The following is a 14,173-nucleotide window of genomic DNA, read 5'->3' as shown; positions in this document are numbered from 1 at the left end:
CTGCTGTAAAATGTTAGTGCTAGTTTTTGTGAAAATATAAATCTAGAAATGTTGCATAAATATTTTTTAATAAAAGAAAGTCTCAGTAGCCAAGAATAAGTATCTTAACACAAACTGACCAAGTAATGTTTGCAGTAATCTGACATACACTTTCAATGAGATCTATACTAGCTCTATAAGGTAATTACCATGCGAGAATGAATACTTTGTTTTCAGATCTGGTGATGAGCATTCTCACTTTGACAACATTACTCTGGGAAGAAATTGCCGTTGATGATTAAATGAAGCATATTGAGTTTTATTTAGGTTATCCCTTTATGTTGTTCTTATTACGATTCTCCTTGTTTGGAAGACCAAAGATCTTTTAAGATGTCAACTGAATTATCAGAAAATGTGGTGAATCTTCTAAGATACACCATGATTTCACTGTCAATAATCATCAGGAATCCGACCCAGTTGTAAAAGGGTCCTCATTAATCTTAATATTGTTAAGCAAAAAAAAATAAAATGTACTTGTAATATAAACAGTCAGTTGATATATATATATATATATAACATCCTCTGATCTGCCTCGACCAGTCAAGCAAGATATGATATTGATTGAGATCTATGCTTTCGCCGCACTCCTCAATCACAGCTCCCATTTCAGCTGTGCATCACAAGATTGCTGGATGAGTAAGGAAGGAGGGTGGTCATACCCTGCGCCCAACTTCATTCTACCTCCTTAAGCCATGCCCCCATTAAAGATGTCCTGATTTGGAAATCTGAAATGTTGGTAGTATTCATAATGCAGAATCATATATTTTGTCTGCTGCGTTTTCTTTTAAAAGATGTGTATTGTTTGTCATTAAGGACAAAATGGATAGTGTAAGTAGGAAAGGCAAGACATTGGTTTGTGAGGAAAACTGCCTCTTTGTTTTCAGTATGGGGAACTAGGGAAAACTGGAATAAGCAACATAGGATTAGTTAATGACTTTATATATGTGGGTTATCACAATGTAATCATAGCCTTTATCATAAGGTATTTTTTCCTGTCAGCCTTTTATGGAAGTATAAAGGATTATAATATACCCCAGTAAAGGATGAAATGTATAATTATACAGGCTTCTTTTGTTTCAATATAGACAGAGGATTTTCCTTTTCATGTGTTATCTCTAGTAAGACCCAATAATGAGGTATGGTAATCCTGATTTGCTTGTGTGTACAGCCTACTTTATAGTAGAAAGCATGATAAAACTTCCTGCCTGGGCTGACTGCTATGACATCACTGCAATCTTCACCTGTGAGTCATGATAGATGATGAACTGTCCCAGCTATGCATTTTAATTAGCAGATATGATGTTAAAGATGGAAAAAGTACAAATTTGATTAATTTAAAAATCAAAATGGAACATTAAAATAATAACATTGCAAGTAATCAATGATTTTGAGTGCTTTAATTATTTTTTTCCCAAAGATATTCTTATATTTATATATATTATATATGTATATAACAGCCTTATATTTAGAGTCATTGTGTTTAAAAATGTACCCTATAATTAAATATGATTAATAAGTTGCTTAAATGTGATGCATCTGCTGATATCTACCCTACAGATCAATGAATAATTAAACGTAATATATTTATATCCTCAGGTATTTGAATTACTGTACCTTGTGGTTTTGGTTGAATTTTGTTAAATAAACTGTTGGATAATAACGGCCAGTGAATGTGTTGCATATTGTATTGAGAAAACAGTGGTATTTTATGTATTACTGTACTCTATTATCTTAAGCTCCAATCCAGGGGTAAAAATTTGTGGCTATTGAAGGCCAAACGCACATTGGTTTTCAGGACGATACATAGCGTGTTGCCAAGTGAAAAACTTCTGTTTACGTCCATGAGATAAATTCTAAAAAGCTTTTGCATTACAAATACCAATGGGGTCACTAGCTTACTTAGTAAGCTAAATAAGTAAGCTAGGGGAAAAGGATTAGCAATTCCTTTCACTTAGCTCTGCCATATGGCACACCTTCAAACAAAATATAGAGAACTACAGAATATCATTATTGAAAATATTTGCTGTACTAATTATTTCACACCCTTTATAATATTTTTTTTCTTTCCCAAATGAAACTTCATATTACAAATCCTACATGCGTTGATAGACTAGGGTGCCAAGTAAGATACTTAAGAGTTTGTGAAATTTCCTCTGGGCACAGTGGATACTTACCTAAAACTTTTTTGACGTAGTTATGCTATGTTACAAAGCCTTAAAAAGAACACTAGTCAGGAAATGAAAATATATCTCTTAAGACCTGCCACATTTGGTGGTTAAAAACTGTATGTTAATATTTTTTATTCCCCAGTGATTATTTTTGTATGGACCAGTGAAGTAAACAATGCTTGCTACATGGCTGCCTCAAGGCCAAGCAACACTTTATGTTGAAAAGCTTACTGTGTTATCTCCTGGTAGACACTTGAAGTCTTTCTGGAATGTGCAGGACTCCAAGTCTGATTACTCTGATAGTCCTCCATTGGAGTACGGTGGCTTTGGGGTAGCCCAGCTGCTGTGAACCTGTAAAGTAAGACTAGTGCATCTCTCCTTGTGGATGGTTTTAATGGGACCCTATCTATACAATAAACCCTCAGAACACTAGTTTACAGCTAGGGAATATTTAATGTGTCTCAATTGTGGACTTAATTTATATAACTACGTTTCTTATGAAAAAATAATATACCTAAAAAACAGTGACCCCCAATGAAAAGCCATCATGGGTGGCATATTAGTAGAAGAGCAGAGACAGACAGATAAAGTATTATAAAGATAAAAGGAGTCATTTAGGAAATGGATGTAACATTGCAAAGCAATGTTGTATTCTCATACATGATGATCCATATTATTTCAGTTGCATTAAAGCAGGAACTGACACAAAACCCTATAATACCATTAGTATTTGGTCTAAGACTTTATACTTTGATAAGCTTCCAAGAGATCAACTCTCTTTCTGAGATCAAGCAGACTTATATTACAAAAGTTTTTTGTGTGTGTGTGAGAGAAAACAGATGTACAAGTCAAGATAACAATTTGAAAAGAAGCTGTGAACACTGGAGATTGGGAATTAAATTATTTATTTTTGAGGTACTTTCTTCTTCTGCTTTACCGGTTTTCCCTTTTGCTTTTAGGTATTTATCTTGGTTTGTACATCTGTATTCTCAGAAAAGTTCACTTTTTCTTTATTATCCTGGGGAAAAGTTAACTTATCAAAAGCATATCTTACAACATGAATGTTCTATACAGATTTATGATAGGTAGCTTAGATCGCTGATTTTGTTTCATGTAAAATATCTGAAATTGGTGACCTGTAAGAAGTATATTCATCTGATAACACTTGGGGATATCATGTTTCAATCACAGGTAGTGAATAATATCAGAGTGTATTTATCCGAACAGAACAGACAGAACATACATATTATATACAAGGCATACTGTGATGCAGCACAGGACATCACGACAACATAACCAAGTATATACAGGCATAGCGTAATAAAGACAATGCAAATGAAACATCCAACACATACATCTGATAGTACTGTATTGTGGTGCTGTCCAAACAAACATACAATGACACAAGGTATGTATATAAGCGGTGTGTTTACCTTTAATTATCTATTTTTATATTTTATAACTGTTGGTTGCAGCGCTGCAATATTAAAGCAGTATATGATAGATTTTCCAGGTCAAGGTATTTATATTTCTAAAATTCAAACCTAGTAATGGTCTTCTAGTTTAAGTCTTTACATTGAAGCTATCAATTTTCATCTTAAAATGATGAACCAGATAACTTACTCTACCCACATTCCTTAAAATGTTCTTCCTGTACTCATTTCCAGATTATTATCTATATCAGTTTGGACAAAAATGGAACATCAGGCAATGTGCTCTCCATGTTCCTCTCAAGCCAGATCACCTAATTCTTTCTATGGCTCTATTTTGTGGTCGTTTAAAGTTATCCGTAGATATGAGTCTCTCTTAATGCTGAGTATGAAACTACTGTAACATATTCTTACACAAGATGAGCAAGTTCTTGGACATCAAAACTCTTACAGTGTAATTCCACAAAACTGACTTTTAGTTTTGTTTTTATTGCAAAAATATAAGAGGTATACATGCAATATATGACTAATTTATTCTGTTTCTGAACTATCGCTATAGTGCATTGATTAGGCACATGAGAGTAAATCTTCCTTACTCTAACATAAGGCGCAGTCAGATATGCGTATGCATGTATAACCCTAGTAACTGGGATATGATGTCCAATATTTGACATTATTTCACAATACATAAGGTCCGAGATACAGCAGCTGTAAAGGAACACTGATGTTTCTGCTGGTGTTCTTTACAATGCTGTGTTAGCTGGAACCTATTAGCAGCATAGGCATAAAAATTAAAGGCCAAAGTTGTAATTCGTAATGCATAGGAAATTATGACATCAAACTACTGTTCTATTAAAAAGGTATAATGGAACAGTAGTTCACTTGAGGGGCTTACCTAGAGTATTTGACACCCGGGGCAGATCCTGTATGTGACACACACACACACACGCACACACGAATGTTGGCAAGTACCTGAAATGTGCCAATTTCTTCTGGCTGATAGTTGTGTGTGTCAGTTATAGGCGATAGCTGTATGTATGTTAAAGTGCACATTACTGTGCCTGGGTGTGCCCACTAGTGGGTCCCAATCAGCACTAGTGGGCCTCCAAGGGCCTGATCTGTACCTGCAGGCCCCTTATTAGCAGACTAAACTAATTTACAGCCCTAAAACACAGGACCTTAGAGGACTGTGCTCCATGGGCTGTGTTATTCTTAAACTGGGTGGAATGGGCCCTGTCCGGTCACTATTGCTCTACATGCAATACCTGTATAACGAATAAAAGAATGTTGGCAAACCTTGCAAGGCAAGGCCAAGTAGTTGTATAAAAGTAAAGCAATCTTTTCCTTTATTCTGATCTGTAGTCTCTTAAATTAAAATAATCCAAAGAATATCCAAGATGTGTAATAATGCTATTAAACTTTGTTTCAACAAAGAGTAAAATCGTCCCATATTGGGGATGTTGTCACAATTAACACCAGTCTTAAACCAAAATCTAAATTTTTAATCAATAGTCTTTCCCCCCTCATGGACACTAATCATAAAACAGTGGAGCATGATCTTATTGAATTGGTAGAAAACAGAAAATAAATATGTATGGTAATTTCGCTGAGCGAAAAGACTTAAAAGCTCTGGCTTCCAATAGCGAAATAGTGATAGCATGCAGACAAAGGTGGGGCCATGGTAGTCATGGATACATCATATTATATTAAGGAAGCAAATACACAACTGTTAGATCCTGAAGTCTACTAAAAAAAGTAAATATGTTAGGGAGCTGTTCGATATTTTGGACACTGACCTATATAGGAATTCTACATTTTAATGATGTGCAGTATTTATATAAGCCCAATCCATCTATACCACTGTAACTCTGATCGGCCCTCCCAATTAAGAAACTTCAAGTGACAACCTGAATATATGTGAAGCTGTCCCTAGACGTCACCTCATTTTCTTCTACCATACCTCTAAACAAGGTTTAAAGGCAATTAAGTGGTGCCTAGCAAGATTTAGCAATTATACGAAAGAACAGTGGATTTTTTGTTACAGTCTATTACATTTTTGCTCCCTCTTTTTCTCATTTTTTCTTGGCCATCAATTATGAGAAGAAATAACAGTTTTATTTAAGTATATATTTCTATGGCATATGTCCATTGTGATATTACATACTGTGGTGGGGTCTGGAAAGTTCCTAATGATTTCCATTTGTATCTATATTTAAGTATACCTCTGAGGAGAAACCAGCTTTTGATAAAGCCCTTTTAACGACTTCCCTCTTTGTTTTAACGGCCAGTTTATCTGACTGATGTTATTACACGTCTCAGATATACTTTGAATCATTTTAATTTGTGGGACAATGTACCCAAATAAAAGAAAAAAAATATGTATACAACGATTTGGCCTCATCTTTTGCAAGAGGCTTCCAGCTGCCACGAATATACCTTCGATACGTTTATGGATTGAGCTGGCATATTGTGTATCATACATTTGCCCTGTAACCCACAAAGAAGAAGGAGATAGATAAAAAGAGGAAAAGACAGACAATGATAGAGAAAATGGGAAAAATCAACTTCCCTGCTTGCTGCTTCCTCATGGCCACATGGAAGCACTCTTCTGTGCTCATTGTTCTAATTGTTCTTGGCTGTAGGCCCACCTCTTTCACCAATGATAGGGCGGGAACAGATGATAGATGGTGTTTCAGGGCCCTTGAAACAGCAGAGAGGCTGGGCCCCCCTACTTGCCAGTACTGATTGTACCCCTTTCATGCCATTGCCATTGGTGTGTAGCAGTGCAGTATCTTTGCAGTATCTTTGCTTCAATTACCATGACAAGTAAATATTTCTTGTTATCCATCTTTGTCTGGTAGATAGTAATATTTGGACATTTAGCAAGTTGTTATAGCTTCCATACAGGTTTCTGGCCACCATGCTTTTCTTCACTGTCCCCCTAGCGTTGCCTTGTGACCCCCGTCCTGTCCCCTTAAGTATGATTCCTGGGTGTGCATGTGATCATAGTGTAGAAAAAAATTGTTTAATTATAGCAAGGGAAGCGTGTAATATTGTTCCCTCAAGGGCCTACCTCATCTTCAATCTGCCCTTGAATCTTCTCTGATCATGGTCTGATCATTTAAGCAGAGCCCTATACAACAGCTAGACAAAAACACACAACTATATAAAAAACGATATAAAGCTATATGTTCTTAAAATAAGTCAAAGACAAATGTAGTTACTTAACAATGGAACATATACAATGAGAAAGAAAAAAAATATATAAAACAAAGTCTACTTTTACCATTGTTCAGTCTCACACGGAATTTAGTGAAAAATGGGACATGAGGACTGTTTAAAAATAGTTAATATATCATACTTTACATAAATAGCCTACATTAAACCCATAAGTCGAAGAAAACAAGATCCAAACATTTGTTTTATTTTATTTGTATAACTACAATCTTACCGTATTAAGAATTATTACAAAAAGAAAAATATAATTTTTCAATGTATGCACATTTTAAGCAACTAGCTGTAATAATGGCTGATTCTATACTATAATTCACAATAAATAAACTAAATATGGTCTTAAAATGCCTAGTCAATATCATTATGATGGATATCCCAGTTTCATCAGAAGTTTTATGCTTATTATCCATTTATTTTTTAATAGCTAATTCATATAATTTCACTATAGGATGTGATGAGAAAAAGGATAGAGCACAAAATGAAGATAAATGTGTAAACTGGGAAATCAACATGGGAGAAATTGTGCCTCTGTTGGGAATTATCATCTTGTCAGAGTACAATTTCCTTCACCACAGTAACAAATGGCTTCATACATATTCAGTTATCCTCAATGGCTTAACTGTCTTGTTAGACAACAAGTGCTAAGGGATGGGAGTACAGCCAGGTACGATTCAGCATTTTACTTCATAAGGGGTTTTTTTTCTGTCTTTTCTATTGGGCAGAAACAGACAGATTCTGAAATATTGTCTAAAATGAAGAAACATAGTTAATAGAAACAGCTGCACACAATTCTAATTCGAATGCTTGAAATGACGGCTAACGGCAGATCTAGGATTTTAGAAAATCTCCACCAGAATTCTTCCTACTTGTTTTAAGGGAGATTGTAATGATTGGCCTTAATTATTCTGAAATTGATGTTGCGTGCAGTGTGAGTGCACCCATATTTCAACAAATGTACCCATGGAACCATTAATGTGCAGGGTGATAAGTGCACATTAAAACAGTAGCCATCTGTAATGTGTCCTCTGCTGAGCTACATGTAATACACTGTTATTGTGCAACTCAAGCATATGTGGTAATGATAAGCTCAGACAGTGCTGTCTTATAATATATTTCTGATGGCATTATACACACACACATATATATATATTAGGTAAAAGTAGGCATTAAGGAACACTCAATCTACATCCACCAGAAGACTTGTTTTTCCCACTGAAATCTTGTAGTTCTACCACCACTGCAATCCCTTTAAAGGCTGTCTAGTACAGGAACATATACGCTAAAGGCATCCGTGTATAAAGTGGATGGAAAGGTGATAATTGTTAACCTTGCTTGCATAGATGTTTGTGGGAAAAGCAAGTCTTCTAGCTTGTCCAGTGGATGTAGATGAGTGTTTAATAATGCCCGCTAATACCTTATTCTTAGAGGAGGAGTTATCTATCACACCTTTTTCCCCCCACAACACCTAATTTGATTTACACAATATTAAACATAAATACACTAAAATACACATATAAATCAGATATATAATACAAAAATATTAATATACCATATCCGATCACCTCTTCACTTTGATTTTGCGCGCGGAAATAGTGACGGAAGAGCACGAACCTCGGGCTGTCCAAAAAAAATAAAAATGTATATTTCTGCCCTTAAAAAAATAGGTGGAAACTGACCTTTATACATCATGGACTTTATTCACCACGGATGTCTATGGTATAAGTGTGAAGTCCAAAATAAAATAAAACACAATTTCATTTTGACGTGAATATGGTTCAGCTGTGTGATGCAGAATGTAATTTGATATTAATAATTTAGTGGTCCGGGAAGAGCTATTCCCTTGCAAACGTGTAACAAATATCTCAAGTCAGTGATGTATTATATTAATACAGTTTAATCTTTTAAGTTCCAGGACTTACCCACCCTTCCCCTGCAAGACTGGACAAATTTTGGTTAGACTTAGATGATAACTGTAGAAACAGCTTATACTTTTCTTAGAGAGAAAAAAAAATGTTTCTGTGGTATAAGTGAGGCTGGTCCCAGAGGAAGTCTTGCGTATTAAACGGTATGTGCAAGTCTTCCGCCGAAGATGAAAGAGGACAGGTTTTCTGGAGGAGAGGAAGCTTCCAAATGATTATTTATTGGCAGCGTCTCTAAATATGTTGGTAGCTATGCTTCAGCACACCATCATATCAAAATTGCATTTCGTTTCTTTTAATTCTTATGATGATTTTGTTTGTTTTTTAACAAACATCAGAATGCTTGAGAGTCGTCCTAATAAAATAATAAAATAAGTGGGATGTAACTCCTTAAGCCAAGAAGACTGTGGAGATCCTTCACAGCTCCGAGCAGCTCATCTACTGGGCAGTTAATTAGTTTTTTTATGAGGATCAATCTGGCTGGTTTGTGAGATGCCAGGTGTATATATTTTAATGTTGGGAAATTACTATGTTCTTCAAACACACCACACTGTTTAATTGCTGATTGTTTATCTGTTTTTGTTTCTGAAAATGTTTCAAAACAACAATTTGCCTTTGCTGTTAAAAAAGGATAATACACGGCCATTATATCAGCTTGAGATGTTTCTTCTCTAAACCTAGTTATCCAGACTTTTAAATGTATGCATGTCTACAACCAAGTCATACTTGCAAAGGATAAACTTAATTACACCCTTGGTTTGTCATGTTGTAGTGCAAGCCTGCCATTACTAGATAAATCCCGGGTCAGTAAGCTATTACTGTCCTTTTAATAATCTGTTGTGACTCATTCTACCTATCTAGTGCAATTTTCTATATGCTGTCAGAATGCAGAGCTGTGCATGTAGCCCCCCAAAAAAGTGTTAACCATAGAGTAAATAATGTCCAATATGGTGATACAGCTTATTATTGTTGCACTTATAATACAGTTTAACGCAACAAGCTTTTATGAAAACTACATTTATCTTGTTTTTGTTTTTAGTAACTTTTATTGTTTTGGAGATACTTTGCTCAAAACTAGTTCAAGATTTGATCTGTGCCAGAGCAAGGCAATCTACCTACCTTACCTGTTGCAATGTAGTGAAGCAGAACGATGGGATATGATGTCATATCTCAGCACACAGCTTCACTATGGTGAAAGATGGCCACATGGGAGCTGCAATTGAGGGCTGCGCTTGGAGCCCTTCCAAAATAGATCCGGGAGCAATTGGGGGTGCAACATAAATAAATGACTGCCAAAGATGAAACAATGTACTTCTACATTCATGTAAAACTTGATCCTTCTTCCTCTAAACACATTTTTCATATCATCTTGACACTGTTTACAAAAGTCGAACTATTTACATTAATTTAATGGAAAGTATATACCTTATATACCATATAACACTGTAGAATGTGCTAGTTAACCTATTTGGTTGAATTTAACTTTTGTAAACATTTTCTGAATGTAGCATCAAAAACATCATTCCTAGTATTGTGGAATCCTCAACCCCTTCTCGAGGAAAGTAAACACACATTTTTTGGCAGGAACATCTTAATTGTCATGTGACACAAAAAAAACCAAGACGCTGTTAGCTTGTTGCCATAGTAAATTAAACGGATTCTGAACCATTTGTGTTGTTTTTATGTGACTAAACCTAGAGATGAAAGAATAAAATGCCAGATCAGCTAGTGTTTATTTGCTCGACATACTGTAGAGTACATTTAATGTTTTGTGTAAGTGGAACAGCACCTTTAATAGCGAAGCTAGTGACAAGGTAAGCTGCAATAAAGCTTGTATAAAAGCTTAGCATTTTATTACTGCTTAGCATGACCATTTTCCTTTTATTCTATTGTTTTATGGTTTAATGTCACCATTGCGTTTTTGTAGCAAGCATGAGTTAGTTACACACGTGATCCGTGTACAATACAATCACATGTTTTTATACACAACACAAATGCTATCACAATCATCAGCTTTCCTGTGTTGCCTGTTTTTCTTTTCACAACAATCACATACCGTATTCAGACTATAGACGGCACCAAAATGCACGTGATGAGCATGTTCTTTTGAACACACTCTAAACTAGAATAGAATAAATACACGCAATGGGGAACTTCCCAGGGTAGGAGCTCTCCTTATTCTAGGGAGACAGAGACGATATGGTTGATTATAGGAATGCTACTTATATAAAGTGGCACACTGTGCATAAACTTGCAGGCAAAGCAAAAAAGCCACTGGTCATTGTTTATTATTGTTGTTTTGTTTACCCACGAAAGGAGAAATTGCGTCTCTGCATCCCTTACTAGACCTTTCATTGAAAGGGGTAGCCTAGTGCCACAATCAGCACTGGAGCTAGATGGAGGTGAGTATTTGGTACCTTGTGCATTCCTGAGCTGGAGATGTGTTTGGATGAATACATTTTATGCAAGGGACAGGGAAACATTTTAGATGTATAGAGAGGGTTGTGAGGTTCTCTCTCTGTACATTAAATTGTATGTAAAAAATGGCAACAGATTCCATAGCATTGTTACAGTGAGGGAGAATACAAACCTAAGAATAATAATAATAAGTCCCATGGACACATACTGGTACAGAAGAAGCATAGTGTTCTGTTCTGGCGAGTATAGAATCCTGACTGACTGCTCGGGCCAGTATGGTTTATGAGAGCATGGATGTCTAGATATTCCAGTGGATCTCCATATGTTCGCCTATAGTGAGTTCAGTAATTGAACTACACTGTTGTACCAAGCAAGGTCTCTTCTTGTTAATGGCCGGCAATCCAGAAAAAAAAACATATGTATTTTTTGGCAGTCCTGTTCATTTAAATAAAATACATAAAAGTCAGCCTGGTTGGTCTAGACAGATTCTGGCAGGAATAAATCTTGAATGGCGTCAAAAATATGTAAAAAAAATGGGAGAACACAAACATAACCCTAATTCCCATTCTCAGTATCAATATTCAAATATATATGATCAGAGCCAGAGTAAGCGGCCTGGGCACTTTAAGTAAACTATGTCAACAAGGTATACTCACACAGTGTGAGACGGCCAACATCCAGTATGATATAAAGTACGCAGTCCTTTCGTGACCCAGATAATCAAGTGTTTGTCCAGTGTTCTAGATGGCCAGTCTGGGCCTGCTTGTGATTGTTACCTACACCAACCCGAGGTTTTCACTTCGGAACATGTGATATACTCAAAATGTGAACTCACCTATAAAGTATGTTTTCTGTAGCACATGCTAACACTGTCAATATTATCAGGGAATTGAGACAAACAAACCTCAGTACAGTGTCATAGATAAGTCTATAATCATGGCTCTCCAGCAGCACATCCAATAAGTGTCTCATATTAGGTTGGGAAATGCCTGTCACACTGGGCAAATTGTTTCGTTTTATTTGAACTGAAGGAGTAGAGAGTGTCCTAAGAGAGAAGGTGAGCATTTGATAAGCTCATTTTTCATATCACAGCAGTTTATTTAATTCTGACCATTGATCAAAGTTAGCTGGTAAGTTCCATTAAAAAGTAATCCTTTCAATCCTCCGCATGCAGAGAGCTTTGCAGGGAGAAAAATATAGAAAAATCATAAAAAGCTCTATTCGCTTGTGGTTGCACTAGATATGATAATCTGTTTGACCTCTGATTGGTATTTTAGTCATTTAGATGCACTATGTTATTGGATATACACATGCCGTTTTTTGAGATGCATCTATAAAAATTACTTTTTCCTAATTTTCTTTGTCACCTTTTGGTCCCATTTTAATAAAATGTCAATTTACTGGCCATTTTCTCTGACTTTCTTTTAAATTAGTCCCATACAATAGCACAATGTTCACAAAAAAACATTTATTAACCCCTTTGTGAACTACCTTATTTGCTCGATTATAAGACGACCCCCCAAAATCTTAATATTAATTTATGAAAAAAGAAAAAGCCTGAATATAAAAAGACCCTATAGGAAAAGCGTTTTACCAGTAAATGTTAATTTATGTAAAAAAAAAATGTTTTAATTAAATCTATGATTGAGAAAAATATTTTGTTTTTATTTCTTTTTTTTCAACCTGCCCCCCCCCAGTTATGCACATCTGCCCCCTGGCTTGCCACTCTGCCCCAGAAATGCCTTATACCCCCTATATGCCACTGTACCCCATGATATGCCTTTTAACCCTCTAAATGCCACTGTGCCCATAATACACCTTATGACCCCCTATATGCCACTCTGCCTCCAGAATTGCCTTATACCCCTATATGCCACTCTGGTTAAAGGGCATATTATGGGGCAGAGTGGCATATAGGGAGGTATAATGCATTTCAGGAGGCAGAGTGGCGTACAGAGGGTTAAAAAGGCATTTCTGGAGGCAGAGTGGCATTAAGGGGGTTAAAAGGCATTTCACAGAGCACTCTGCCTACAGAAATGCCTTATGCCCCCCATTTAACACTCCCTCCCCATTATATCAAAACCGCTACATAAGTATATGGTTCTTAAAAAGTAGACAACCTAGGTCAGCGATGGTGTAATCTCAGTTTGGGCATTTAAATGACTGTAATGTGAAAACTCTGATTTCGAACATTCTCAAATGTAACCATTGAGCTTGGGACCATAAATCTTGGCCCGAGCTAGCAGTGGGGGGATCTGGTTGTCCCAAACAGCCTCTCCAATTATGTTTTCCCGAAGTTAGCTACAAGAGTTGGGCAAAAAACAAAGCAAAGCTTTCCCACAGAAAAATATTTTCTTTACCATATGATATTTAGGATTTCTATTCCAGCTTTATCCTATTCTGGCAATGCTAACAAAGGAACCGCGTGGAGTTATAGATTGCTATGCATTGTCTATCCTCGTCTTAAATGTTCTCTGTTGTTTTTCTACACAAGCTGTATGTGAACCATAATTATCAGGTGTCAGACAATTAAGCGGTGAAATAAGTGTTTTTGCCTTTTCTACTCTCCTTAGTAATTTTCACATCTTAAAAATCTCTATGTTCACTCAATAAATGCTTAATTTAATAAAACTATAATTAAGTTGTATTTAAAATGCATCCATACACGTCACAGAGTCTGTTGCCTTACAATAGCTTCAAGTGGATTGGTTGATTATCATGCAGGGTAGCCATAGCAACTTTTTTGTTTAGCCCGTTTACTGGATTTACATAAAAAAAAATCTAGATTTATATTCTCCAAATTTTGAGAACTGCCCCATGTCCCTTACAACCCCTTTTCTAGACTAGACTTATAGACATGAAACTCAGAGTGCACTGGAGCACCATGGCTGCTAAATATGAGGTATGATTATGTGGTTATGTTTGTGTATTTGCTTTATATGTATGAGGGAGATCCGGTATATAT

At 35.9% G+C, this 14,173-nt stretch overlaps 1 protein-coding gene across 1 annotated transcript in view; it reads left to right on the top strand.

The window, feature by feature from the left end:
- The window catches only part of GALNTL6 (polypeptide N-acetylgalactosaminyltransferase like 6), a 481,374-nt gene that overhangs the window by 234,952 nt on the left and 232,249 nt on the right, over positions 1-14,173 (top strand). The window lies entirely within an intron of this gene.

This window comes from Spea bombifrons, chromosome 1, assembly GCF_027358695.1.
Source record: "Spea bombifrons isolate aSpeBom1 chromosome 1, aSpeBom1.2.pri, whole genome shotgun sequence".
In the NCBI taxonomy this organism is placed as follows: domain Eukaryota; kingdom Metazoa; phylum Chordata; class Amphibia; order Anura; family Pelobatidae; genus Spea; species Spea bombifrons.
The sequence above is the reverse complement of the archived record's forward strand: the minus strand, read 5'-3'. Positions and strand labels throughout refer to the sequence as shown.